This window comes from Maniola hyperantus, chromosome 6 (genome assembly GCF_902806685.2).
Source record: "Maniola hyperantus chromosome 6, iAphHyp1.2, whole genome shotgun sequence".
Classification (NCBI taxonomy): domain Eukaryota; kingdom Metazoa; phylum Arthropoda; class Insecta; order Lepidoptera; family Nymphalidae; genus Maniola; species Maniola hyperantus.
Window position 1 is genome coordinate 11,404,337 of NC_048541.1, and position 27,731 is coordinate 11,432,067.

Below are 27,731 nucleotides of genomic sequence, written 5' to 3' on the forward strand. Positions count from 1 at the left end.
GAAAATGTGTTCATGCACAAATAATAAGTATTATCAATTTTCAAAATAAGATAACTACCTATACCAAGTGTAGTATCATATTATGACTGGCTTGACCTGTTGATTCTAAAACAGATTTTAATATATTTTTACGCATAATAGTTTTTGATTTATCGTGCAAAATGTCAAAAAAATACGGCTGTAGTACGGAACCCTCGGTGCGCGAGTCTGACTCGCACTTGAGCAGTTTTTAAATATATTTTTGCTCTTTATCCAGGTTTTCCATCGAGTAGGACATATTAGGTAATGCCTTACCAATTTTAAGTTTCAAATATTGCTCATCTCCGATTTAGCCTTATATTGGTATTCTGAAGCTACAGAAAGTGAGATGTGTATGTGAAAAGAATAAAATTATTTTATGTACGCAATGACATTCTAATAAGCATGGACACATCGTGGCATACAACACAAGAGCCCAAACATGGCACACGTTTCTAAATTCACCCTATTTAGCTTCAACTGCTCCATTTATACATTCCCGCTAACATTCATGTCCTGTAAACTAACCTCAGTGATTAAGCCGCAATGTAAATCGATTAAGCACTCGAAGCTGAATAAGGTGATTTTAGAAGCAAACTTGAACAAAAAATGGAATGGAGTAGTGTAGCACTATTAATTTTTGTTATTTCTTTGAGAGATTTTTCGTTTTTGTAAATATGAAACTATTATACTATATCTATACTATATAACTATTATACTATATCTGCTCGTGCTGATTCACTGACTGACTGACTGACTGACTGACTCATTTGATCACCTCTTCTGTAAAATTTTGTGTTTTTTTTACCGATGGTTTCGTATAGAGGACAAAAAATGATTCGGAGGAAAAATATGAATAGAGCTGATGATTGAGGATTTCGGTGAGGAGCACGGCCAGGGTATTGAAGATAGGTGGGGGGTGCTCGAACAAATGTCACTTAGAACTTCATCCAATTGACAGGGAGCTGAAAAATAAAACCAAATAAAGATAAACAATATTACCTTCGAAGCATGTAATATGTTTTTCTTAACTGGGAAAACTTACAAGTTTTTTTATTCACTACAAGCTAGCCCTAGATTGCAATCACACCTGGTAGAAAGTGATGATACAGTCTACGATAGTAGCGGGCTAACTTGTAGGGGTGGGGTAAAATCCACACCCGTTGTAGATGTTTCTATATGGCATCGTACCGGAACGTTAAATCGCTTGGCGGTAGAGTGGTAAGTAGCCACGGCCAAAGGCCTCCCACCAGCCGACCTAAACCAATTAAGAAAATCTCAATCGGCCCAGCCGGGAATCGAACCCGGGACCCTCGTCATACAAATCCACCGCTCTACCACTGCGCACCGGAGGTCGTCAAAAGATAATAAAATAAATGTGATACAATAATGGGCAATACATTTTACATTGAACAAAAAAAAGCTACTCCTTAGTTTTGTTTTTCCGACATTCGTGACGCGCCCTTACATCTGTCTCTTTCCGATGTGCGTGAGAGAAAGGAATGGGAACATTGTAAATAATTTTAGATATTTCTAGTGTTTTCAATGGTTTTACTAAGTATTTCACACTTTTTCGCATGTTATTTTACGTAAATAAAATTAACTTACCGGTGGTAAGTCACACCATCTCTTTTCTGCGTCGTTAACGTATTATTTCGGCACTTTTTGATCGCGCATTTAGGCATCTTGACAGCTTTGCAGTCAACATGCGACTAATGAAGAAAGTGTGCTTACACCGAGTTTAAGCACACTTACTTGGTCCCTTGTTATGCGCGCCAGTGCGATGTCCTTGCTTATTAGAATGTCATTGTATGTACGCTTAACCGTAGCTTATTATACAGAAGAGATTTCTTTGATTATATTAAACGACATTTGTTCATTTTCTTGACAGTTGAGGATATTTTCAATTTTCTGTGGCCGCGTCCTTTTTGTTATTTTCGGGTTTGACTCACGTCACTCACATAATAATGTGTGAATTAATATTCCAGTCATAATAGTTCCTTTTGTAATTTTACAGCTCAGTTGTTTAACTTTAGAACTGTTCTAAATTATATCTATAAATGTTCTAAAAAATCTGTGGCATTACAAAATCATGTTTTATAAAACATTACTTAGCTGATGCTTGGCATGCGACGTATTTCTATCATCAGGATTGCTTCTAAATCTATTCTAACAACAATCCTACACGATATAATTAATAACGATAATTCATAATTCACATCATTGAGTTAATCTAGTGTCAACTTTAAATCAAAATGTATTTAACGTCACTAACAAAATATTCTGTTAATTAATTCCTTGGCTTTGGGACCTATAATTATTATTTATCGTAAAACAGAATATTATATACAGAAAGCTTTAATGTTTTAATGATAGGCCATGCATTAAACACGAAGCGGCAGTTCAATGGGCGCGATAATATGAAAAGTGACGTGTTTGATTAATAACGGGTAAAGTAGGAGTGCAAACACTAGCCTGGTGGGCGATTAAAGCTTTCCATGTGCCTGCAAAAATTGTTGTAGGCTTTTAGTGTAGGGCGCAAGTATAATTTTTTGTCACAGCGACAAAAATACATCTTTCATACCTGAGGTTAATAGTAGCCGGCCTTGCCCTCCATGATCCTGTTAAAATCGTCGAATTTTAACCAACCTCCACTACACTAGTAGAGTGAACTATAGTAACTTTGTGACGATGGCAAATATACACTTTCAATGCCTTTGTCACAATATGATTTGTCAAGTTTTGCCAGTTTTATTATGAAGCGACTAGCTTATGCTCGCGACTTCATCCGCGTGGACTACACAAATCTCAAACCCCTATTTCATCCCCTTAGGGGTTCAATTTTCAAAAATCCTTTCTTATCGGATGCCTACGTCATAATAGCTATCTGCATGCCAAATTTCAGCCAGATTTGAGCTGTGCGTTGATAAGTCAGTCAGTCAATCCTTTTATATATTTAAAGAAGAAGATGTTAGGTCTTGGGATAGATTTTATGATATGTTTAACATAACACAATATCTCTGTCAAATTCAAGTTTCTAGTCCAAGGCTACTTTTTGTTCCTGATAACCAAAGAGTTTTCAAGGGAAAATATAGCCCAAAATCTAAATCCACGTGGACGTCGTCGCAGATATAATCTATATTTGGTACAGGTAGCTTGCTTTCTGGAGACAGGCATAGGCTTCTTGTTATCCAGGAAAATAGTTCTTAAAAAAACTAGGTACATCCGTGCGGAACGAAGTCGCGGGCATTATCAAGCAGTACATAATTATAATATACTTACCTCTTCTGATTGGTAAGGTAGTCGCTTAAAAAAAAATGGTCTACGCCAGTTTACGAATGTAGGGCGTAGGCACGTAAGTAAAACTGCAGCGATGGCGGAACAGCGCTGTAATTAAAGCTGAGCCTAATCTCCTGTCACCAGCGGAGGTGCACCTCGCAGAGTTAATTAGCTTTTTGATGAATCGACCCACTCCATCGTGAACTATGGCTGCCACATTAATGAACTTGCCAATCATTAAAATTGAGTTCAGCTCGTGGATGCGGGCATCGGCATAGTTAGATACCTACCATAAGGCCAGTGATCACTACCCATATTATAAATGCGAACGTGTGTGTGTTTGTTGGTTTGTTGGTTTGTCCTTCAATAACGTCGCAACGGTGCAACGGATTGACGTGATTTTTGCATGGGTATAGTTAAAGGCCGGAGAGTGACATAAGCTACGTGACGTGCGGAATCATGCTCGCCATTTTCAGATTTTCAGTTTTATGATTTACTAGCTGATGCCCGCGACTCCGTACGCGTGGATTTAGGTTTTCAATAATCCCATGGGAACTCTTTGATTTCCGGAAAAAAATGATGATAATGATCCGCCAAATTACAAGCTTCGTAGATCCTGATTGAACACAGTCGATCGACCGTGACTCCAACGGTATTCGAAGCTGCAAATAAAAATGCGCAAAGCCATTGTGACGGTTACTGCTTAGGAATCGTACACGTTGAAAATGTTCTTTAGACTATTTTTTATACCTTGATTAGATAGCCCTAATGATAACGACAGCTAAGATGGATGCCGTCTCATTTGGAAGGGGTATGACAGTTTAATTAAACCTATACCCCTATTCATACTTTTAATCGGTGTCTACGCGGCATGAGGCATCATACCGGAACGCTAAGTAATTTCTTGGTAGGTACGTGTTTACCAGTAGGGTGGTATCTAACCACGGCCGAAGCTTCCTACCAGATAAAGCTTCTTTTAGCTTTAAAGTGAAGAAAGTTCTTTGTAGTCGCCAACTTTCTCTAAAACTCCGTATCAGACTCCTACAATGCGCTGGCCCGTAGTTCTATATGGTTGTGAGGCATGGACCATAGTGGAGGAGTTGCGGAAAAAGATCGAAGGCTTTGAAATATGGACGTATCGTAGGATGCTCCGCATAAGCTGGACGGCTAAGGTGTCCAACGCTGAGGTCCTTGCTCGGATGCAGAAGTAGACTGAGTTAGTTAAAACCATCAAGCAGCGTAGGATACCATACCTGGGCCATAATTTGCGACACGATAGGTACCGCCTGCTGCAGATAATAATTGTATTATGGTTAAAATAGCTGGAAAAAGAGGGGTGGGAAGAAGGAAGAAGTCATGGCTACGTAACATCAGGGAGTGGACTGGCATAAAAACAGTCGGAGAACTATTCCGCCTAGCCATGGGCTGACTGCTGACCTTCAGTAATGGAGAGGCACTAGAAGAAGAAGAAGCTATAAAGTCTTATCTGCTTCAGTAGGTACCGGAGCAAATGAGAAATTGCCCCGTAGCCCTGAAATTGACATTAATGGGCAGATGATACTTTTTTCACACAGATCAAGTACGATTTGCCCCAAATGGTAATTAAAAAAAAAGTTTGTACATAATTTCTCTCTCTTTATCCATCGTATTCCTCAGTACTGAGTGACCTCTTCTGAAAATCTCTTCCAACTTTATTGACGCATATAGTGTACATACATCTACTCGTAAGTATAACTACGTGTTCTCAACGTGTCAGATATTATGGGTTGGTAATAATGTCGCTAGGTATATGAATCAGTCCCATGCTGTAAATATACGGTACGTTCAACGATATAATCTTTCGATTCAGCGATTACTCGATGACTCGAAATTTGTCGCACGATCGCACAATCTGACAACTCAATCGATAAGTCACGGACTCTCGAGTGAACCTTACATATTCACTACTGAAGCCCTAGTTAACTTTTCAAGTTACGTGAGCTGACATCTGTCATTTAGTGTAGTCAGGCAAGCGTCAGGATTTTGTTATAGTACCTACGCTATAGGTCGAGATTGCAATCTGGGTATGAGGCGAGGGGACGCCCCGCACACCCATACGTCACCCGCACTGGGTCAGCGCGGGGGCTGTACGGGTGTGCGGGGCGTCCCCACCCCGATCGCTATCTTGACCTGTCGCGTACTGTACCTTACTAGATGATGCCTTCGATTGTCAAATTACTTATTATTAACTTTTTATAAGATGATGATTTAATCATTAATGGTGATAGTTGTTAATTACATACGTAAAACTAAAGTACATAGGTATAAGTGTTCTAAACGCGCTCTGGTCATAGCTTTTTCAAGAATATGGACAAATTTATACCTGTTAATGTAATTTGTATCGTATATTGACATGATATTGTTATACAACAAAAGTTATTAAACATGTTACAAAAGCACGCACCTTTATAACTGCTTTAACTTACAAAAGTGTGTACATTGCCTAAGAGAGGACCAAAATGGCGAATACCCCGAACAGCGTTCTCATAATATAACCTTTGGCCCAATATTTTGATTGAAGCATAACAGAACAAGGTCGGTGTATTGTTAAGTTAGGTATTGTTAATATTGGATGGATATCTGAGTATTGATGATACTATTCAGAACTTTTGATTACGTGATAGACACGTTTGGTTCAACCCGAAATCTTGCTTTGAATCTTTAACAATCACAGTAGACACTAGACAGCCTTGGCTACAAATTGAGGAACGGCAGTGACAGTAGAAGCATTGCAGTAAATAGGTATAATCCACGACAAGTCGCGATGCCAATTGGGGTATGAGGCGGGGGGCTACCCCGCACACCCGCCCATCACCCGTGCTCACCCGCACCGAGTTAGCGCGGGGGCTGTTTGGGTGTTCGGGGCGTTCCCTCAACGATTACCATCTCGACCACACACACACACACACACACAATACAACTTACAACCATTATTTCATATAGCTGCAGCTATAATTGATGTAGGAGGAATCTATGTAACAGCTATCATCATTTTCACCATCGGTAATTTTCCATCACTCGGTAGGAACGGCATTCCGAATCAGTGGTAAATTAAACTAGTTGACGATTCAAAAGCACTTGTATAATTGTATTCTATTCTATTCTATCATTTGCACAATCTCTATATTTAGAAGAAGAAGGTAGAAGATAGAAGAAGACCAATCCACACATGGCCAGAGTAGTAGACTATGGTCAAAACCCTTCTCACTCTGAGAGGAGACCCGTGTTCTGTAGTGAGCCGGATGGGTTGATCATGATGATGATGATGATAAATGAATATTACGCAACAATGATTACCTTTACGGGTCCATAAGTACAATGACTTAGGTCGTGAGTCGTGACGTGTCTTAAATCGTACGTCAGAAACTATACACAGATTTGACACCATAAATTAGAATACGTGAGATAATTTTATTGTTGCCATTCTCAGTAATTGGATAGGGATGACCTTTTCTGTCCATCCAACCCAGAGTGATCGTAAATTAGGTAACTATTTCAATGTATTTACTTAAGTAAATTGATATTTGTTTAGGAGAGTCGAAAGCGATTTTTAATAATATTTACTCAGAATAATTAAATTTTAGAAATGTTGAATTAAAATAAACTAAGTAAATTAAAATCTAACTTTTCAAATATGGGAGCTTAAATTATGTTCTATAGAGAGCTGGTCAGAAAAAACTACATATTGAGTTTATTCTGTCTCAAAAATAAATCATAAAATTAAAACAGTCGGTAGGTACACTAATTCTCTACTGGTGAAAGAATTTTCAAAATCAGTTCAGTAGTTCCAAAGATTACCTTCTACAAACAAACTTACAAACTTTACCTTTTTATAATATTAGTATAGATTACGGACAGTTATTTGTAAATCACAGACATACACTTAAATATAATTCGTTTTATGTGTAAGTAATAAATAATTTGGCTAACATTCTTGACTCCATAATTTATACTGATAAGGATTTCGTGACTCCCCGGGGCATGCTACATTCAATTTCAAGAAGAAACGTTTCTTATCAGCCACCGAGGGGACATTAACAATTTAATGGTACCTTACTCCCCGAGTAGCCTGCAAAACTGTACAACATCAATTTAACCATTTGAATTTTTATTTCAAAGTAAAAATTAACGATAACTGAGTTGGTACTACTTACTACTAACCTAATTGTATTTTTTGTTCAAATTCTTAACTATACCTACTATTGTCAACATGCAATATTTCATGCCATTCAGGCTGCAATCATTTTTTTTACTGTATAATTTTCATTGCTTACTGCGGCTGAACTAGTTTCACACCCATGCCTACTTATTTGAAACTTATAACCAACCCTTAATATATAATAATATATTAGGTAGTATCGAAAATACTGAAGATCGTTGATATTATATAATTTCTGATTAATTAAAAGGATTGACTGACTGACTGATCTATCAACGCACAGCTCTAACATGTAGATAGCTATTATGACGCAGAAATCCACTAAATTATTTTTAAATATTCCATCTCTAAAGGAGTAAAACAGGGGGGGTTGAAATTTGTGTAGTCCACGCGGATAAGCGAGTGAACTTTGAACTGTCAACTTTGGACCTTGAATATCTTTTTTGGCAAATGTCGGATTGATGGGGACTTTCCATATTTCATTTTAATGATGTTCCGAACATTTCAGCTCTATGCGAATTAATGTAACCTTGAATGTCTAATTTGACTGCACTATAAATGCCAAAACAAAAGCGCGGTTTGTGACAAAGACGTGTTAATGCAGATTAGAGTGTTTTAATTCACATGTTCAGTGTAGGAATAGTATGTACAGCAGTACCGCTATTGTTATATGACGTGCAACCTTTTATGTCAATAGTTCAAGGGTAAGAATAGATCTGCCATTGTTTTCGTCGAGTCGAGGGCGTAGGCCGTACATCTTTAGTTGTTCTTACCTATACAAAAAGGCGATCGATTGATCCTATGACTAATCTTAAGACGTGTTTTTTGCATGGGTAGATATAGCTAAAGACCTGGAGAGTGACACAGACTACTTTTGATACTGAAAAATCAAAGAGCTCCCACGGGATTTTTAAAAATCTAAATCCACGCGGACGCGAAGTGGCGAGTATCAGCTAGTTTTTATATAAGGTCGCTTTGTAGTAGGTATGCGATCACCTTTAAGCTGCAATCGATCATGCAAGTTAATTGGTGTCTTGAAAACTATTAGCATACTTTTGTCGAAGGATTCTAAGGTTTGGACCGTCATTATTTTCCTGAGCAGAGGTCAAAAGTCATCTTTAATACGTGACGAATGTGACTATGATTTCATCCAAGTAGTTCTATAGTGGACTAAGAGCCAGCGCGTGCTGTGACGTTGTAAATTTTGAACTACTAATTAGCGTTTCGCTTTTAATTAAAATCTATTTTGTTCAAAGTATGTTGGTGCCACCTAGCATCAAGGTGCAGAACTACGCGTGGGTCGATGTTCAGAGTTCATTCGAGCCACAATAGATGGCGTTTGCTTCGTTGTCAATTGTCGTAAAAATAAAACAAAATAATTAAATAAAACTATAATATCATTTGTTTATTGTTAAGTCATTAACAAAACGGTTCTTATAATATATCCTTAGGTTCCGCAAATATTCAAAAATGAATTGGCTTCATGATCAAACTAACTGAGAGCGGCCACACTCGGGTTGCGTCTGGCAACACCGATAGGTGAGATTTAGAATTTTCCTGGAGTCAACATGTGAAGACGAATTTTTTTCGTTCCAGGAAAATCTCACTTCTTTTCGCCCATGGCTTCGCCTGGAAAAATACAATAGTCATAAATTTTAGTCATCCTAACGTATTTTCAATGTTTCATCAGTTATGTTCCAGTTATTTTAACTTCCCAAATAAATGAGGATAATGGGTTGTGGGTGGACTTCTGAAAACCATTGGTGGCCAGGAGTTCAATAGGGTTTACGTTTACGTTTTACGTTTAGCTTCAGTTTTCCGTTTTAGTTTTCCGTTTGCGTTTTCGGTTTTCGTATTTATTTCTTTTGCACATTCACGTTGACAACTTAATTGCTATGGATAAGACTTGGTGAAAATCTTTGTAATGAAACATTTCGGTTGTGAAGAATCAAATAAATTGAGTTTTGGATCTTGGCCGATGCCGTCCAGCTACCTTGCAGTCTTCGCACCTACAAGTAAGCAAATGTTTGTATCCTGCAACAGTTTAGTGAACCTTCTTAGTGTATGTGTACAGTAAGAACCCTGTCTTTACTACTGAGCTTTTATTTTGAAACAATTTTATGAATTTTACTGTGTCATTGTCTATTCCATGCCAATGGCATCTTAAATTTAAAACATAGATTTTATGTACTATCTACCTAAGGCATTCTAATGTATCTAAATTAAGTCTTGGCATTAAGCTAGAATAACTAAGCATTATTAGCCATCACGATGTATTAAGCGACCCCGGTAAAAGTTACATTAAAAACAATTTTGCCTAACATCTAGCAAATTTCATTTATAACACCTCATATACATTACAAGGGAGTCGACGGCTAGCTTCTATTCTTTACTAGGTAGATAGATCAAGTAAAGTAAATTATTATTTTCCTCTAATCTTTGTAAGGTGGTAGATTATTCCGTATCCGGGTATATTTCTATTCCGCCCAATTTACCACCCTTACAAATGGCGCCCGAACGTTTTTTTATATAGTTATTTCAGTATATTTTGAGAAATTTTGTGAATTTTATGAAATGTACTCCGCTGATTGTACAATTTTCTAAGTAGTGACACATTGCAAAGAGCACTAAGCTGCTTTTTATGGTTAACTAACTAAATAATAACTAATAGTTAGAAATTTTGTTTGATATTTTAAGTAATTTTCTGAGTATAGTCCAACATTTTTTTTCTTACTTAATCAACACTTTATAAATGGTGCTTATGCCGTTTAATTATGTTATCGACTTACCTTGGAGGTGTATAAGTGAATGTTTGCCTTCAGTTTAGTAATAAACATTGCTTAACTGAGTTGTTGTTGGGTATTGCTTTCAATAGTAAGTACATCTTATGTTTGAAATTTCCGGTAACTTAGTATAATTAAAGTTTTGAAACGCTATGTGCCGTTAACTAGTTACACACATACATTTATAAATACTAAGAGTTACAACTTGTGAAACTAAATATATAAACTATATTCAGAGATTACATTAAGTTCAAGTATGAAGTTATGAACAATTTTTTTTTTCAGTGACTTGATACTTCATTATTTTGTTGAAATTTTGTTTAGAGCTGTGTTAAGGTTATGATAAAAGCTACTTCACACACAAAACATGTTAAGTTTAATTGAATGCTGGTAGTTTAAAGTGACATTTAGAAACAGATTTTGTTGTATTTTAGGTTATGTGTTAAAAGTGTAAAGTAACAGTCATCAAACCATTGCACAATCTCTTTGTTTTTTTTTGAAAGATAATATGCTAGTCAGAGTTCATTGCAACTTTGTTGCCTGTTTACTTTTGTAATTGTAAAGGTTGTAACACACTGTGTACTCATAAAGGTGATACTGCACCTTACAATCATTTATTCAATTTTGGGAAGTTTTATTTTGTTATATTTTGTTTACTATAGTAATAATATGTGCTTGTATTATTAACAATATTTTGGAATAGGAACATAATTGATAAAATAGTTAGGATAGACTTAAGAATATTGTTTTTGTTGTGTATTTTGCTTGTGTATATTTAATAGTTTAAATAACTTCTTTTGTGTTTGTGTTTAACCAATTTGTATAAGGCTAAACATAGACAGTTACACAAGCTCGATATTTTGTTAAATGTGTTTTGACTTAACAAAATGGAACAGACTTTTGCCCAGTTTCATTCACTTTTGAAGGACGAATTGTGTTATGAGGTATCCATTCGTTCCGAAACTCCAGCACCTACAGTGCTAGGTTTAAAGAAACAGTTAAAACAATTAATTCAGGAAATTCCTTCTGAATCAATTTTAGAGACAGATTTCTCTTCTGAAAGTGAGTTAGGGGTTATTACTAAAAAACTTCAAGACTTGGAAGATTTATTAAAAAAGTGTTCTGACACTAAAGATAGACATGCCCTCTGTAGGTCTAAAGCTTTAGCTTCACATTTGTACTTTAGAATTTTGAGAATACAGTGTTCCGAACTCAGCTTAATAAGTAGGAAGAGTGAATTACATACAAAGTTGCAGAGTTTGATTTCCAGATTAGATGCTGACAATGAGTCGTCTCACGACGAATCACTGGATTCCGAGAGTACCGCCGTTGACTGCACTGGTGATAAAAATGTTGCCAAGTGGAACTTACATTTCAACGGACAGGGTGATCCGCGCAGTTTCATCGAACGCGTTGAGGAATATAAAAGATCTTATGGCGTTTCAGATGGAAAATTATTTGTTTCTGCATTTCATCTTTTTACAGGCCGAGCATTGTTATGGTACAGAGGCAACAAATGTCAGGTTTCGTCTTGGTCAGAATTGAGAACTTTATTTTTAGAGGAATTTGATGCAGTAGATTATGACTACAGGTTGCTAGGTGAAATTCGAGCAAGAACACAAGGCTCTGAAGAACCTGTGTCTATCTATTTCGCTGTAATGTTTGGCATGTTTTCAAGGTTGTCAACACCACTTTCCGAAGAACAAAAGTTACAAATTTTATTACATAATATTCGCCCTTTTTACTCAGAACAATTAGCTCTTGTTGACATTAAGTCTGTCGCAATGTTGAAGGAAAAGTGTCGCAAACTAGAGGCTGCGAGGCAGCGTTCCGCCTTATTTTCTGAGCCTACTAACAGTAAGCCAACTTTAAGTTCAGAGTTTGCTTACAAACAAGTGACAAAACAGATAAACACACTTTCAGTCACACCTGCACCTAAGGTTGATACAAGTAAAGGCACTGATTTTACGAAAACAAATAAACAACTATGTTACAAGTGCGGCAAGGGTAACCATTCCTTTAAATTTTGCAGGACAGTTCCGAAATTTATTAGATGTTTTTCGTGTGGACGTCAGAACTTTACAGTAAAGACATGTCCAAGTTGTAGCAAAAAGGCGATTAGTAAACCCGCTCCGGACAAAAATTCAAAAAACTAATTAGTAAGAACTGTGCAGAGACACAAGTAAAGAACTTGGTCATTAACAACAAAACATCCCTTTTACCTGACACAGTTCTGTATTCAGTGGATAAACGAGACTTTAGGCCACATTTAAAGGTTTTTGTTGACGGTTTTGAGATTACAGGTTTACTAGATTCCGGTGCTTGCGCGTCAATTTTGGGTAACCAGGCGCACAAGGTTTTTTTGAGATTCGGTTATAAACTGCATAGCAGTATTGATACCACATTTTCAGTGGCAAATGGAGACAAACTTGATTGCATGGGTTATATGTTTATTCCGATTACTTATAATTCCGTAACTCACATAATAAAATTTTTTGTAGTACCCTCTATAATAGCGGATGTTATTTTTGGCTGTGACTTTTGGAAAACATTTCAGTTAGCCCCTGGCATTTTTGATAATTTAGAATTAATTAAGGCACCTTCTCAATTTTACAATATTTGTGCGATTGATAATGAACAAATTCATACCATCACTTCTTTTGAAAACTTATCATCTCAACAGAAAGAATTAGCCCAATCTGTAGTAAATAAATTTTTAGATATTTCTTCAGAGAAAATTGGATTGGGTAGAACAAAATTAATTGAACATGTTATTGACACCGGTGATGCCTTGCCAATAAAAATAAAACAATATCCACTTTCTCCCGAAAAGAAGGAAGCTTTAAGTAAAGAGTTAGATAGGATGCTGGAAATGGACGTAGTTACTCCGAGTGAAAGCCCTTGGAATAACCCAGCAATTTTAGTGAAAAAGGCAAATGGAGACTGGAGATTTTGCCTAGATTGCAGGAAATTAAATTCAGTGACAAAGGGGGATTCATACTCAATACCGTACATTCCACAAATTCTAGATAGCTTGAAAGAGGCAAGGTTTTTATCATCGATTGATTTAAGTTCAAGTTTCTGGCAAATTCCGTTAGCTAACGACTCTCAGGAAAAAACCAGTTTTACAGTTCCTGGTAGAGGGTTATTCAAATTTAAAGTCATGCCGTTTGGCCTATGCGGTGCACCAGCACGACAGCAGAGGTTAATGGACCAGTTATTTAATCAAAATTTTTGTAGTGATATTGAAAATGGAATAGTATTTTGTTATATAGATGATATTGTTATTTGTTCTGCTGATTTTGAAACCCATTTAATTTTATTAAACAGAGTTCTGGATAAACTAAAAATGGCTCAACTATCCATAAATTTTGATAAATGTAATTTTTTTAGAAACTCTTTGAAATATTTAGGGTATATAGTGGATGAATTTGGTTTACGCACAGATCCTGGAAAAGTTGCCGCAGTTTTGAACTTTCCGACCCCAAAAACTGCACAGGAGGTAAAGATTTTCCTAGGCACTTGTTCTTGGTACAGGCGCTTTATTAGGAATTTTTCAACCATCGCTGCACCACTCAATAGACTAACGAGTAAAGGAAAGAACGCACCTAAATTTGAGTGGAGCGAACAGGCAGAGGTAGCATTTAATACATTGAAGAATGCGTTGGTAACCGCACCTGTTCTTGCGGTACCGAATTTTGAAAAACCATTCAAAATACATTGTGATGCTTCTGCATATGGTGTTGGCGGTATGCTGACGCAAGAAACCGATGGTTGCGATCATCCCATTGCGTATGTCAGTAGGAGCCTAAATAAAAACGAAAGGAATTACAGCGCGACGGAACGCGAGGCTCTAGCTGTGATTTTTGCAGTGGAGAAATTTCAGGCTTATTTTGGTTCCAAGCCAGTCACAATTATCACAGACCATGCATCCCTAAAGTGGTTCTTAAATTTAGAAAATCCCTCAGGACGACTCGCCAGATGGGGTTGTAGATTATCACAGTATAATTTTGTTATCGAACATAGGAAGGGTTGTGATAATGTAGTTCCGGATACCTTGTCGAGACTCATACACGTAGATGTAGTTGGTGATCGTGATGATAACTCTAGTCAACAAGTTTTGGTAGATGACTGGTATGACAAAACATTTAATGGCTGTAAAATCAATCCAGCAAATTTTCCGAATTTTAGTATTTTGAACGATAAACTATATCGTTACAGTAAATGTAAATACCAGCTTCTCAGTGAGTTCGACTGGAAAGAGGTAGTCCACAAGAACGACATCCTTAGAATTATGCAACAAAACCATGCAGATGCAACTGCAGGTCATTTTGGTGTGTTCAAAACTCATCGCAGATTATCCCTCAGATATTTTTGGCGTGGTATGTATAAGGACGTGGTTGAGTACGTTAAGAATTGTGATACTTGCTCTGCGTATAAACACACGACATCAGCCACTCCAGGTCTGCTAGGGAAGCCTAAAGTCTGCGAGAGACCTTTTCAGGTCATTTCGGCTGATTTAGTCGGACCTTTGCCTAGGTCTAAATCAGGATTTACATTTCTTTTTGTGGTGACGTGTTGTTTTTCGAAATATACAATGTTGTTTCCGTTACGGCGTGCCACAGGTGCCGCTGTTGTTAAAGCGCTAGAGAATTTTGTATTTTTGAACCATAGTGTTCCAGAGACTGTGATTGTGGACAATGGGTCCCAATTTACAGGATCTGAATTCCGTAATCTCATTAAGCGTTATAATATTCCGAAATTACACTACACACCACTGTACACTCCGCAAGTTAACCTTGTTGAGAGGTACAATAAGGTTGTTATGACTGCTGTAGCCGCTTTTGTGAAAGATAACCACAGGTCCTGGGACGAAAACCTGTACAAGGTCCAGTTCGCCATAAACAGTGCGGTTAATGAATCCACTGGATTCTCCCCGTTCTTCCTTGTCCACGCTAGAGAACCGGTTTTAAATGGTTCCTTCTATAAGGACACGGATAAGGAGTACGAGGCCGGAATTCCAAGGGAGGAATACGCAGGAAAGTTTGGAACTTTGGAGGACATATTTGGTCAGGTTAGGAGAAATTTGTTTCAGGCTCATGCAGAGTATGCAACGCATTACAACTTAAGGCGTAGGTCTGCAAGCTATTCTGTTGGGGATATAGTGTGGAAAAAGACCTATCCACAAAGCGACGCTACAAATTTTTTCGCAGCTAAGCTGGCACCTAAGTATGAAAAGTGCAGGGTTGTCAAGGTTTTGTCACCTTTGGTTTACGAACTAGTTAGAGTAGCTGACAACCACCCAATAGGCACTTGGCATATTAAGGATATTAAGAAGTAGATATTTGCCATTACTTAGTTTGGTCTAAACTGTTTGAATATTTAAGTTATCAATATTCAATTAGGAATTTGTATGAGTGTAGTGATGTTCTGAATTAACAGTTACATTACCATGGTTCAGTTGAGGATGAATGTAGTGGATGTATGTAGGGATGAATATGTGATGATTGGAATGCTTGTGGTAGACCAACCGGTTGAGAAAGTAAAAATGCAAATATCGTACTTTGGGGATAACGAAAAGGGGGGGTTTTGTGTTTTGTTTTCGTTTTCCTTCTAGATAATGGATCATTTCTGTTATTTTTCCGATTCTGTTCCGAGATCTATTTTCTAGGAGAGTTATTTCGTTTTTTTTCTCATATTCCGATTTTGATTCGGTTTTATTTTTCCGAATGGGATGGAGAACGGTTGCCATATCAGATGGACCCGTTCACAACCAGATTTTCCGTATTTGTTGAGTAACAAATATTACGATGGTAGTTTAAAAGAGTGAACCACCGTAGGCCTAGACGCATTCTATCAGTCAGCTGAAGAATGATGCCAAGATGTTTCCACTCAAGTGTCTTAGACACCATGAAGTTTTTTTGTATATATTCTTTTTAGAAGTTAGGGTTGTGTAGTTAAGTATAATGTATAAAACCTTACACTGTTTTCAGTATATTTATTTTGTTAGACAATTTTCCTTGTTAGTAGTAGATGTGCGTTCACGCGTAACTTCTGTGTTTTTTTTGTTTGTTTCAGGCAAATTGTTAGTAGTTGTTGGATGACGCTGAGGGCAGCGTGGTTCAACCTGTTGAACCTTTTCGTAGGAGGGGAAGTATTGTGACGTTGTAAATTTTGAACTACTAATTAGCGTTTCGCTTTTAATTAAAATCTATTTTGTTCAAAGTATGTTGGTGCCACCTAGCATCAAGGTGCAGAACTACGCGTGGGTCGATGTTCAGAGTTCATTCGAGCCACAATAGATGGCGTTTGCTTCGTTGTCAATTGTCGTAAAAATAAAACAAAATAATTAAATAAAACTATAATATCATTTGTTTATTGTTAAGTCATTAACAAAACGGTTCTTATAATATATCCTTAGGTTCCGCAAATATTCAAAAATGAATTGGCTTCATGATCAAACTAACTGAGAGCGGCCACACTCGGGTTGCGTCTGGCAACACCGATAGGTGAGATTTAGAATTTTCCTGGAGTCAACATGTGAAGACGAATTTTTTTCGTTCCAGGAAAATCTCACTTCTTTTCGCCCATGGCTTCGCCTGGAAAAATACAATAGTCATAAATTTTAGTCATCCTAACGTATTTTCAATGTTTCATCAGTTATGTTCCAGTTATTTTAACTTCCCAAATAAATGAGGATAATGGGTTGTGGGTGGACTTCTGAAAACCATTGGTGGCCAGGAGTTCAATAGGGTTTACGTTTACGTTTTACGTTTAGCTTCAGTTTTCCGTTTTAGTTTTCCGTTTGCGTTTTCGGTTTTCGTATTTATTTCTTTTGCACATTCACGTTGACAACTTAATTGCTATGGATAAGACTTGGTGAAAATCTTTGTAATGAAACATTTCGGTTGTGAAGAATCAAATAAATTGAGTTTTGGATCTTGGCCGATGCCGTCCAGCTACCTTGCAGTCTTCGCACCTACAAGTAAGCAAATGTTTGTATCCTGCAACAGTTTAGTGAACCTTCTTAGTGTATGTGTACAGTAAGAACCCTGTCTTTACTACTGAGCTTTTATTTTGAAACAATTTTATGAATTTTACTGTGTCATTGTCTATTCCATGCCAATGGCATCTTAAATTTAAAACATAGATTTTATGTACTATCTACCTAAGGCATTCTAATGTATCTAAATTAAGTCTTGGCATTAAGCTAGAATAACTAAGCATTATTAGCCATCACGATGTATTAAGCGACCCCGGTAAAAGTTACATTAAAAACAATTTTGCCTAACATCTAGCAAATTTCATTTATAACACCTCATATACATTACAAGGGAGTCGACGGCTAGCTTCTATTCTTTACTAGGTAGATAGATCAAGTAAAGTAAATTATTATTTTCCTCTAATCTTTGTAAGGTGGTAGATTATTCCGTATCCGGGTATATTTCTATTCCGCCCAATTTACCACCCTTACAGTGCCAGACCTTCGTTATTTTATAAAAGCTGAAATTTTCTCTGTGTATTATCCCCAACACTGGGAGGAACATTTATTTAGATGTTTCTTTGGATCATGGTGGCTTTTGGAAGATAACAGGCAATAAAGGTGTAAATAAACTTACGTCAAAGTATAAAGTCTATTTTTTTATATTTTCTTCAGAACCTATTACTTGTTAAGGTTCACACGTTGACGTAAGATTTTTGACACCTTTATTACCTATTATCTCCCAAAGCCACCATGATCCAAACTTCATAGTTGCTGATCGTTCCTCCCTGTGTTGGGGACAATACGCAGAGAAACCTTCAGCTTTTATAAAATAACGAAGGTCTGGCACGTGCTTGCTCTCTTTCTCTTTCTCTCTCTCTCTCTATAGGGCTTATTGATTGTTACTTGTAATTCTAAGTTGTGAGTCGTGGTTCACCTCGTGTGCTATTATCGATATTATGTTTATACACGAATCCTAGTTTAAGCCGGTGATTATTCGCTTTGCTATGTAGTAGAATTGTTTCCTAATAAGTGTAAGGTGTGGCTGTTTACTAATAACTACTAGAATGACTTTTTCCGTTTTCAGGTTATGCGTTTCATTTAAAACATCCAGTTATTCCTAAGTGACGACTTAAGCCATCATCATTATCATCTCCTTTTTTAATTTATAGACTAGCGCTTAGTAGCTGCAATCAGACCTGGTGGCAAGTGATGATGCAGCCTAAGATGGAGCACGCTTGCCCAGAAGATGCCTATTCATCATCATTATCAACCGATCTAGGTACTGCTGAACATATAGGTCTCTTGTAGGGTCTTCCAACCACCACGTCTAAATCCAGCGGCTCCTTGCGACTCGTTTGATGTCTACTGTCCACTTAGTGAGGGTCTTCCTAAAGCCAACTTAAACTAAATTTTAGAGTCCTGAATTTTAATTAAGAATAATCAAACTCATCATTAATATGGTCAATTTTACCTATCATGTTAAAAAAAATCAGGAGCTGGCAAACCAAACGTGTATAGTAACGAAATAAAATTTTACAGGAGGAGCAAACAACTGAAAGTAAGCTGCTGAAACTCTATTGTAATAGTACCTCTTCGATCGAAATCACGAAGCTTGGACTGAAGTTTTGTTTAGAAATGAGTAAGTACAAAGTCTGTACTTCAGACTTGTATGGAGTGGGCTAAACACGTCCGGATTAAAAAGAAAAAAATATGTATTTGATCAGAAGTTAACTTAACTACATCATTTTGCTCGCCAGCTCCTTATTTATGTCAAACTAGCTGATGGCCGCGACTTCGTACGCGTGGATTTAGGATTTTGAAAATCCCGAGGAATTCATTGATTTTCCGGGATAAGTAATAACCCTATGTCGCTCTCCAGGTCAGGTCTACCCATGCAAAAAATCACGTTGTAGTTGCTCCGTTGCGACGTGATTGAAGGGCAAGCCAATAATCAAACAGTATAATATGAGTACCTAGTGATTGTAATAAATAATAATAATATCGATATTACTAATTTACTGAAGTGTCAAGGTAACTTTGCAAAATAATGTACCTACCTATTTAAGATTTAGTCGAGATTCTAAGTACTATCAGTTTAGATTTACCTAAACTTATGAACTAGAAGAAAAGAAAATAACGTCTTTAAAATAGCTTTTTAGAATCGACTTCCAAGCTAACTTTCAAGACGTAGATAGCTATCTTTTCAACCTATTAGTTCTGTAACACAATAGTGTCTTTAATTAAGAAGTGGGTAAAGAGTTTATTGCGCGCCGGGGAAAAGTTTGCGAGCTAATACTTGTCTTAGAATTTCTTTTAGTTTCTCGTACAGTTACGTGCTAGTCTCTTAACGATATTTTCTTCTCGACGAGTAAATTAAATAATAAAAAAACTGTTACAAGGGAATCTTGCAGATGTCTTTTCTATAAATCCAATGTTAATTTTTTAGTGAATATAAAACGCACAGGTATATAAGTACCTACTTCTTTTTATAGTTCATTATAATCATTTTTACCCATTTTATGCGAACATTAGCAAAACTGCAGAGATAATAAAAGTACAACACGTATGAATAGAGCTCTTCGTTTAATTTTCTCATAACCTTATAAGTTTTATTCTTCTTTATTATAGCAATAAAGATCACGTGATTTTTTTAAATATCATTTTTAGGGTTCCGTACCTCAGAATGAAAAAGGAACCCTTACAGGATCACTTTGTTGCCTGTCTATCTGTCTGTCTGGCCGTCTGTCCGTTGTGTCCGTCAAGAAAACCTATAGGGTACGTCCTGTTGACCTAGAATCATGAAATTTGGTAGGTAGGTAGGTCAGCACTAATAATTATGGACAAACTAGCTAATGTTCGCGACTTTGCCCGCGTGGACTACACAAATTTCAAACCCCTATTTCACCCCCTCAGGGGTTGAATTTTCAAAAATCCTTTCTTAGCGGATGCCTACGTCATAATAGCTATCTGCATGCAAAATTTCAGCCCGATCCGTCTAGTAGTTTGAGCTGTGCGTTGATAGATCAGTAAGTCAGTCAGTCACTTTTTCCTTTTATTTATATAGACTAACTGATGCCCGCGACTTCGTCGGTATGTTGATATATGGTCGGTTAGATACAGGTTGATTATAAAGCTGGTCACGTAATCGACGATAATACCTACTTACTCGCTAATAGTTTTATGCATGTAATAATATAGTCTATTACGTGCGTCTATGGACAGGAAGAAAGATTTCCTTATTGTATAGCATTCTCTAGAGATAGGTAAGTTATGTGGTTGTCTTACTTCCGTTCCGATATTATTGAATTACCTAATTGTGGTTGCTCTATAATTATTATGCTTGACTACTGCTCAAGTAGGTACGTATAACGTAATTAGTGTTTTGTAATGATTATAGCATAATATTATACTTTATCTAAATCCTTCTTTAGCATATTAGCTATTAATAATAAAATTATGTAGCTAGAGGAAGCCACTTTAAAGAAAGGCGTACCTACACAAACAAAAAGTTTGCATGTTTGTATATTATATTATGAGTACACACTTTTTGTTTTGTACATAAGGATTCTAAGAAAATAATTACAATCCTGAGTGAGAGTGACATTCGTAATCAGTTACGAGACTCAAATAATTTTGCAGCCGTGCGAAACACACCACTTTTTATCTCGCTAAACTAAAGCTAAGGAAAATGCTAGATGCAAGAAAAACAATTCAAATATAACTAAACATAACAATTAAATAAAAAAAGTACCACCTAAACCTCTTTACGTTCGAATTTTAAATAACTTTTCCACGCTAGCAGCTAAAATGGACATTTGCGCGTGAATTTCCATGAATGAAGAACGTTTTTTAGGCTATTGAATGAAAAAAAATATATCAGCACAGAAATAATAAAAATTACCTTTCCTGTTCCTAACATCGTTACCATTCCCCTAAAAGCATAATAGTATTATTATTGGTAGGTACCCTCTACAATATAATCACAAAACTTTAATAATTATAACGGACGTGATAATTAGTAAAACATAATCATCTAAAACACTCCTTGACGAAGGATATCACGATGTAGGTTAGGTTAGGATATGCGAACGGATTTGGCGATATTTACAGAAACCGCTATTATCCCCTCATGAATAATTAATGTGTAGCTGCGACAGTTAGAGCGCTGTAATTATGTAAGAGCTGTCGAAGTGTAATTACAGAGCAGCAACAGCGCGATAGGGGATGATATTTGATATTGCTCGAGGAAAACATGCAAATGAAAGGATCTCTCGCAGTTTGTTACCCATTCGACTGTTATTTTAATTTTATAAATACGAAAATGTGTTTGTTTGTTGGTTTGTCCTTTAATTACGTCGCAACTGAGCAACGGGTTGACGTGATTTTTTGCAGTAGGTACAGTTAAAGACCGGAGGAGTGACATAGGCTTCTTTTATTCGGAAAATCAAAGAGCTCCCACGGGATTTGTAAAGAACCTAATTCCACGCGGATGAAGTTGCAGCCATCAGCTAGCTACCTATAGGTATACATCTCGGTATACCCTCAGAAGTTTTAAAGCCCCTAGAAGGTTTAACCATTATCATCAACCTATCGTCGGCAGCGGCTCACTACTGAGCACGGGTCTCCTCTCTGATTGGGAAGGGTTTAAACTTTAAATTAGCGGACTACACACACTTTTGACAACATTATGAAAAACTCTCAGGCATGCATGTTTTTCTCTCGGTAACACGCTTGTCAGCATAAAACCCTTTCCATTTTGAAAGGGGACCCGTAGTGAGCAGCGACCTGGCAATGGCTAGAGATTATTATGATGATTTATTTATTAATTTATTGATAAATATCCTTAGAAAAGCTCGGAATAATTACAGTGATGCCAATACCAGGTCAGAGGTTACATAATTTACCAAATACGTCCAGTTGTTGGTGCTGAGTAAAACTTGGCGCCTTTTCAGCTTTAATTGTCTGTGTCGTTCCGGAAAAGTGGAAAAATGATGACGAATATTGTTTAAAATATTGTTTAAAAGCGAATGGGGAATAGGAATTACGTTAGTGGCATTAGTCTTTAAGGCAACGGCGACGATTGCCTTTACATTTATATCGCATATTTCGTTATTTATACTGATCTTGGCATTTGAGCGCTATATTCAAAGTGTCACGAGCAAAACCGAAACGCTTCTAGTGGCTTTTACTTTAACGCTACTATTATGTGGTATATATAAGCTTTCATGTGGTATGCTTACTCATATTTGAAACTTGACTTCTATTCTCTAGGAAGGTATAAGATAGATTTATTTATACGAAAAGCAAGTATAGGAGAGGAAATATTTTTCTTTAAAAGTATATGAAGTTTGTTAGTGTGTATTATAATCAATTTGTAGGTCCTCACTTTTTATCTAGGTACTTGTTTATTAACACCGTCTTATTGATTAGGATTAAATCATTTTATTAAGGCAGATTGATATTATTCCATTTGGATTCAGTAAGTTCTTTATAATGCTGGACTGGAATGGATAGGTATAGGTAGGTACATAAATAAATCTACTTATACTCGGATTCATACTAGATTGTACTAGGCTAGTTTAGGCTTTTGGCGCGCTGCATTGATAAAAAATCTGGACTGGACAGCTCGCAGAAAATTTGTGTTGAAAAGCTTATTAAACTCTGTTCACTATACTGGAATCAAAGCGCTGATCATAATTAATATTCCAGTAGATAGCCACTATTATATTCAGACATGTCTTTTCTATTTTGACTCCAAACATCTTCCAACATGATCCGCTCTTTCTTTCTGGCCGTTCCTTCATTGCTGAAGATAGTGGCCCCAGCAAGATCTTATCGTCGAACGGTGAAATGCTGCGGCAATAGTGTGAATCAGCGGTTACAAATAATTGATTTAATAAAAAAAACCGGCCAAGTGAGAGTCAGGCTCGCGCAATGAGGGTTCCGTACTACAGTCGTATTTTTTCGACATTTTGCACGATAATTCAAAAACTATGATGCATAAAAACAAATAAAAATATGTTTTAGAATGTACAGGTGAAGACCTTTCATATGACACCCCACTTGATATAGTCACTCACTTCGAAAGTTGAAAATACTAATTATTAGTTCATGAGCACAATTTAATTTTTTTGTGTGATCTAACCTTAAATTCACGGTTTTCAGATTTTTCCCCAAATGTCAGCTGTAAGATCTACCTACCTGCCAAATTTCATGATTCTAGGTCAACGGGAAGTACCCTGTAGGTTTCTTGACAGACAGACAGACAGACAGACAACAAAGTGATCCTATAAGGGTTCCGTTTTTCCTTTTGAGGTACGGAACCCTAAAAATACAGCAATAAATACCAGTGGGTACATTTAGCATACAGCACTTAGAAACCACTGTGTAACGGAACCGTTAAGTGGCACAACAGTATGCCTCAGTAATTCAAGTTTTATTCAGCATCACGCGTGAGTCAGCCGTCGCGGTTGCATCATTATTCCCAGACATGCATGTCTGAAGCGCATGTTCACAAGCATGCATGCTCCAGAGCTTTGCGAGCGCATACAGACATAATGTAGTTACAGGATTGCTTTAGAGCCTCAATAGCTCAACCGGTAAAGAAGTGGACTGAAAATCGAAAGGTCGACGGTTCAAACCCCGTCCGTTGCACTATTGTCGTACCTACTCCTAGCTCAAGCCTGACGCTTAGTTGGAGAGGAAAGGGGAATATTAGTCATTTAACATGGCTAATATTCTTTGTTTAAAAAAAAAAAGGATGCGCTCCCAGGATTCATGTTGGCTGTGTCAATTATGTTTAAACGTAAGGGCTTCAATAGATTACAGATTTTTGATCAGCCACAGCTGTTACCCAGTTGGTTGCATTAAAGGGCACTGAAATGTAGGGACATAGACTACGTCTAAGGGAAAAGCTGACCCGTCGATTATCTACCAATGGTTACATTTTAAATAATCTTATAGCTGATTATTTATCTGTAGTTTTAGAGAATCACAAGATTTGCTTGTTTAATTTTTTTTTGTATCTTTACATTATGCAGTTTTAGATAGTTACTTGAACTTGATGATATGAATGAGTTAGGGGATCTACTGTAAGGTGCGTAAATTTATTATTTAGTAGGAATGGAGGTAAACTTTCGGGAAAACCCAATGATTTGCATTTCCATTCAATGATAGACTAGCGCACAGTAGTTCTCGAAAAATTACTCTAAGATCTTACTAAAAGATCAGCTTTTTGATATGAATAGTAGGTAGGTACCTACCTAATTAAAACAGATTATTATAATAAACTTTTTCCTGTCTCTTAACTTTATGTCAGGTCGTTATTTATGTGTTCACTTTTGTGTTTTTATTTTGTTAATTTCGTTCGTTTGTACGATTTTTTGTCAAGAGACATGCTGCTAGCGTGTACATAATCTTCAGCTAGAAGAGCTCTGGAATTTTCCCCATTTAAATATTTGTTGCTATAAGCGCAAAGGAAGAGCTTTTGCCCGCTGATAATTATGTTGCCCGAGTTTTTATATTTGCTGTGCGTTTATTAAAAATGTTTCATAGTCAGTACTAACTATAACTAATTAAAAATGTGTAGAGTTGTATGTCGCGAGCACAAACGAATGTGTACTTTTGCATTTTTTGTATCCTACTCTAAGTAGAAATGAATGTTTTGATTGCATCTTTTTTATTTCATTTATATATGAGCATTTATATCTGCTATAGATATATATCTGCAGAGCAGATAACATATGTACATAAACACCTACATATCAGGCATAATATGTATAAAATTATAAGTATATGCTTACTTTTTAAGTGCACAAATCTAAAAAAAGGAAATTGTTATAAAATGCAATAAAAAATAAAGGGAGGTATGTCGACGATTTGTTATAATATACCTAATGACTTAAAACGAATATTTTATAGGAATATTTAAAACTCTATCTTTTGTATGCGATATAGCATTTTTTCATCAAATAAATCATCTTCTGTCTTCAGACAAAATCGCATTGAAGGTCATTAAAAAAAGAAAAAACATACCTAGGTAATCTAACCTGCTATTATTTCTAACATAAATGTAGTTTAAAAAAGTGCTGATTGTGGGAGTTATTAATCATATTTATATCTCAAGTAACGACATATTTTTTCTTAGTTATACTTAAATATGAAAGTGTAAGTGGATGATAGTGATTTGCAGTAACTCTGAATATGAAAACATTTATGGGTTGTGGATGGCTGTTGCGTTGCTAACGACCCGATGTTCGATCGTGCATCTCATTACCTACTCAGATAATATGAGCTTTCGATAAAATGTCGATGGAGGATTATGTTATTACTCTAGAATATTGCTGATATTAAAAGAGATGACTTCTTATCGTGTATTATATTGCATAAGTAATATTTGTACCTATATAAACATACCAGAAGTGAAATTAAATATTAATCACAACGCGCAGAGGCTTATCGAGAGTTTTACCTTTTATAATAACCTAACTGCAATATTAACTTGATTAGGGCACAACAATTGCTATTGCAACCCTTCAAAGTCGGAACTAGACTCCCTTAAAAACCACTAACCACCCGCATTTATACAATCGACTCAAGATGGCTTCCTCGCAACAGATCACGTGACTTCCGTTTCAAAAGGCGGCAACTACAAGTGCGATAAGTAACACCTATTTTGGAATGAAATCTTCCTTAGGCGCGTTAGGCGATTTCGATTTCATTTTAAAACAGAAAGAAGTTACAAACCTGCTTCTTTTTTCTCTTGAACAGATGTTTGTAGATGGTGAGAATTAGTTGCTACCTGTGAACAAAAAATACAAAGTTATATTTTTTTGAATCGAATAAAGAAATTGGAGATTTCTTTCATGTATGGCGACATGTGACGTGATGTAATGAATATGTTGAAATTAAATAGCCTTTTTACGTCACCGCTATGTTTTTTTAATTTCCGTTTGTCGATGTAGCATCCGATATGAAGGACCAGATCTTAATTAAATATGTTTTAGGATATTTTATGTAAGCACGTAAGCACGAGTCCTACCTAAGTATAATTAATTGTCTAACAAACTATATCATAATCAACCCATGACTTGAGCACGGGTCTCCTCTCAGAATGAGAAGGATTTGGAAAGCGGGCACTTACCACGCTGGCCATGTGCGGATTGGCAGACTTCACACAACTTTGAGAACATTGCGGAACTCTCAGGCGTGTAGGTTTCCTCACGATGATGTTTTCCTTCACCGTTAAAGCAAGTGATATTTAATTGCTTAAACAGCACATATCTCCGAAAAGTTAGAAGTGCATAATGAGTTGCAAATATTATATTTATCACCGCTTCGGTATAGTTTTTCAATTTGTACTTTACTATTATACCCCTTTTATCCAATTAAAATGTAATAAGGATACAATTACATGTAGATAGTTTTTAACAACATAGCAATTAGAATGCAAGCGCGGGCAGGCACGGGCAGCGTTAACGCAATTTCGCGATTGCGCTGTTAATGAAATTGCCGGTACGTTATTATTCCTGTTGGCTCTCCCGGTTCATTTGCAATCATTATTCAGTAGGTACTAGGTACGCTGTTATGTCAGATTTTCCTGACTAAAACCCGACGGTGTGGCACGCATCGCCTGGTGGCTGGGTTGCGGGATCAAACTCGTTCGCGCAACCCAGCCAGCGGTGCCTGCTGAAGACCCTCCTCCGGGACCAGTAAAGTCCCTGCATATCGTCTGAGGCACACCAGGAACACAAAGGGTACTTTTCATTTCTGTACCAACGACAACGCAGAATCGAAGCGGAATTTTCGCACAGGTTGGTCGTGTAGTGATTGGAGCTGAATCTCACGAGCGGATTTTCGTGTGCCGAATTTCCGCTAGTTATTTGTTCCTGGCTTTATGTAGAATAAACACGGTCGTATGAAAGCCTCCGTGCTCACAAATAATGACTGCCAAATGAACCACGACAGCTGACGGGAATCGCGATGTGCCGCGAAATTTCATTAAAAAATCATTGAGTACGAGCGCGGATTTTAAACCCGATGCTGACTTGCATTTTGATAGTCAGCAATGTATGGTTAATTTAATTCAAACCAATATAATACGAATATTAATTCATGTTATAAAGACTTCGGCAGTTTCAGTTCTGATGCCTACTTAGACGTCCAAAAAAAGGAGTGTAATGTTTCAGGGGTCATTGTAGTGAGTTTTTTATTCCACCATAACTTCAAAATAGAAATGTTATGGATGAGGAAGGCTGTTTGTTGGCGCGCTCTTGGAAAGGCCTATGTCCAGCAGTGGACGCAAACAGGCTGATGGATTGGATTGGATTGGAACTTCTATATGCCTGAAAGATGTATGTGGTATTGTTAAAATCCTTATAATATGATAACGAGAGACAATATGTTTTTTTTTGTTATAAGTGTTTCTCGGCTTCGTTCGCGTGGATTTAGATTTTTAAAAATCCCGTGG

At 36.8% G+C, this 27,731-nt stretch overlaps 1 protein-coding gene across 4 annotated transcripts in view; it reads right to left on the bottom strand.

Annotated features, from left to right (window-relative positions):
• LOC117983276 (uncharacterized) overlaps positions 1–27,731 on the bottom strand; it is a 170,392-nt gene that overhangs the window by 27,312 nt on the left and 115,349 nt on the right. For all 4 annotated transcript variants that reach the window (XM_034969769.2, XM_034969770.2, XM_069499097.1 and 1 more), the window contains one exon: positions 26,009–26,063. The gene's annotated coding sequence lies outside the window, so the exon portion shown is untranslated. The remainder of the gene's footprint in view (positions 1–26,008; positions 26,064–27,731) is intronic.